Source organism: Phalaenopsis equestris, unplaced genomic scaffold (assembly GCF_001263595.1).
Source record: "Phalaenopsis equestris unplaced genomic scaffold, ASM126359v1 Scaffold000002, whole genome shotgun sequence".
NCBI classification, from domain to species: Eukaryota; Viridiplantae; Streptophyta; class Magnoliopsida; order Asparagales; family Orchidaceae; genus Phalaenopsis; species Phalaenopsis equestris.
In genome coordinates, this window is record NW_018164444.1 from 29,424,459 (window position 1) to 29,428,149 (window position 3,691).

Sequence of the window (3,691 nt, forward strand, 5' to 3'; positions counted from 1 at the left end):
CGACGTATATATCAAGTTTTGTGAGAGTTTGAGTTAAATTTCATATCATTTAGCATTGAAAACTATATCCAGCGCAATTCGGATCTTAGTTGACATTCTGCCAAATAGAATATTGAAGACTTAACACGAACATTTCAACCATATTTTCAGCCCATTATCCATTAATAGTGTGATAATTTATAAAATGACATAATTTTCACACATTAACCAATTTAAGAATGTTCTCTTTCATAAAATTTTAATCCTTCAAGATATTTTATATGATGAACTCTTACCTAATATTACAAATTTGTTTCTTGGTGATGTTGTCCAGTATTTAATTACGACAGGATGCAGTACAACGTGGTCACCGTAGACGTATTAGGCTTCAAGCTCAGTTTTCAGATGAAGGGAATGATCACATTACTCTCCAGTATGTACCAGCTACTTCGTTTGTAGCGTTTCTGATTTATGCCAAAAAGGTATGAGGTTGACGTTATACGCATCATCCACTCATTGATTAAATTATATCATGATGTAAGACTAAAGTAAATTCCTTATAATAAGTGTTTCTTATATATATATATATATATATATAAGACAATCTTAAATCCTTCAATCTTATGGCGGGGGTGGGGTCATCGCCCCCAGAGAGAGAGAGCCCAAGGGCAATTATATTAAAGAGAAAAGAGTACAGATAGGTTGTATGAGTGAGCCCAAGAAGACACCCAACCCACATGGTATAACACACACAAAAAGAAAAAAGAAAAATTAAAAACTGAAAAGAAGATGATACATATAAGATCAATCGGGTCGACCAAATTTAGTTCTGCATCTGCCCTTAGTTCTCGAAAGGGAACCAACTAACAAATTGGTGAGTTGTGTAGCATTGCCCGAAGTAACCAAAGTATTATCAATTAAATTCCTTAGCTCAAGTAGACCTCCATTCTTCTTCTTCCTCCTGGAAGTGTAGACTTGTCATTCCTCATCTGAAGATTGTTGCTCATTCGGATGAGATGGTAGTGCTGCAGTAGAAAGATTACCAATAGTTGTGCCCTCAAGAGGTTCAAATGTACGTGAGGAAAGAGTTGTCGCCTCTACCCTTGACCTCTACCCTCTACCCTTGATACTTCCTGAAGATGGGGAGCTGCAAGGTTCTCCTGATTATCAGTTCGTGTAGGTAGAGGTCCTTCAGTACTGTTTTCAATAGGGTTTGAAAGTGTAGGTTGCTCAGTAGGGCCATCCAGCTTCTCATCAATCACAGAAACAATATTTTCAAGGGGAGGGTCCACAGGGGCAATAGAATTAGACACCAAATTCTGTCCTGTGGTTGTTTTCTCTTCAGGTGGAACAAATATATCCTTAGATTCATCATATTCACTTGATATTTAGATTTCAAGTTGGAATAAAGCTTATGACATTTATCCAGGGTATGCCCAAACATCTTACAATGAGAACAATAAGGATGTCTATACTCCACAAAAATTTGTTGTCAATATCTATTATGAGTTGTGCCCAACCAGACTTCAATAACATTAGGTAAAGTAATATCTCTTTCCACAAGTATTCTTGCCACAAAAGGTCTAGTAAGGTTGAAAGTGGGTAGATCTAGCTTCATAGGGTCCTCAAGTATGACACCAATAGAGTAAAGAACCGATGATGAAAAAAGTGAAACCTGAGACTAGGTAGACTAAACCATACAGGTACAGTAGAAGGTTCATGATTGTCTTGTGTAGCTTCATTGGTTTACCAACAATGTCAAGATATTTTTTGGAGAAAATCCGAGTGGTCTTCAGATATAGTTAACTGAATCAGTACATGTCCCCCATCAATGAGCCTCACCTTCGACTTTCATGCTAATTTGAGATCATAAAAAAATTTTCCTGATAACTTCCCGCTCCCGGCTTACTGTCGTCGGTAAACTTTATTTTGCAATGATGAATTTCTGAATATGTTGTAACAAAGTGCCCCAAATATGTCGTAATGAAGTGCCATGATATGATGTAATAAAATATCACAGATATTATATAATAAAATATCTCGAATACTGTGTAATGAAATATCTCAAATATAATGTAATGAATAACATCGTAATAAAGATCTAAACATAACTTTCGATGATAATTGCTTAAAGTAGTTGTATTCAAAATAAGATCATTTTCTTTAGACTCCTAAAGTTTTTTATTCGTCGTATACCAGCAAGTGACGTTTCTTAAGTAAAATAATAAATCAGTAAGAGTTGCAGTCATCAATCAGTGGAGCACCAAATTTAGCTTATCTAGTTAAATTTTACTTTAGCTCCTAACCACAACCTATGTGACTAATTACAACTACAACTTTCAACTACGACTTATGTGATCAACTATGACCTATGTGACTAACTACGACTACAACTACTAACAATGGCTTATGCGACCAACTATGACCTAAGTAACTAACTACTACTACAACTTCCAACCATGAAATATAAGACCAATGATGACCTGTGTGACTAACTGCTACTACTGCTAACAAACATGACTTATGTGACCAACTATGATCTATGTTGTTAACTGCTACTACAAGTTTAACTAGGATCTATGTGACCACATATGTGATGAACTACCACTATAGCTTTGAACGACGACCTCTATGGCCAACTAATGATCTTGCAACTACTAATCATGACTTATGTGACCAACTACAACATATGTGACTAACTTTTATTACAACTTCCAACTAATGTCTCAGCAAACAACTGACACTATTGCGGCCACCAATAGTAATTTTTATAATAAAATATTATATTTGTAGTAATCAATTATGACTATTATGGTTCACTATCACTATTATCACCAAGAACATATTTATTGTAGCACAATTATGACTACTAAAGCTAGATGACTATTGTGCATAGTGATTATCAACATTTTAATTCTATATTCTCAAACTCAGAAGAAGAGTGGAACAATTTACTTACAATTATATAGAAGATTAATTAGATTGGGCCAGACTCTGTGGTATTTTCTCTTTTCAAGGGTTTTTCCACTTAAAAATTTTTAGTGTCTCCTCTTGCTACATTTATAGTATCTATGTGTGGGTTAGATTTTTGTGCAATCATAAAATTTTAAACTATCACTTTACCGCCATGAATCTTCTAACACAATTGTTGACCATTGACGATGGAAGACAAAGTCCCCATGGACACAAACTTGAAGTTTGGAATGCCAAACCTCTACCAAGTTTCTCAATGATAACATCACCTTGCAGGTAATGAAACCACATTTGCACCTCTTGATGAGTGTGTATGAGGAATAGAAGAGCTTTAAAATGAGATCGTTTGGTTGCTGTGCAAGGGGAGGCTACCAACGATAAAGAAATCACATTTGCACATATAATGCTTTGAAATATCACACGCATACATACACTACACACACACACATTATAATCTACTTAATTGACAATTCAAATTATCAAATCATCATTATCCTTAATTAAAATTAAAATTAAAATTCCTCATAAAAAAATAGAAAATAAATAATAAAATATAAAGTAATATGATAATAATAATAATAATAATAATAATGACAATTAGTACCTACGTGGCACACACACATATACACATGTGTACGTGTACATATGTGTGTGTGTCTATATATATAAACATATGATAAAAAAAAAATAACAAATACAAATAATAAAATAAAATATAAATAATATAAATAAACAAATA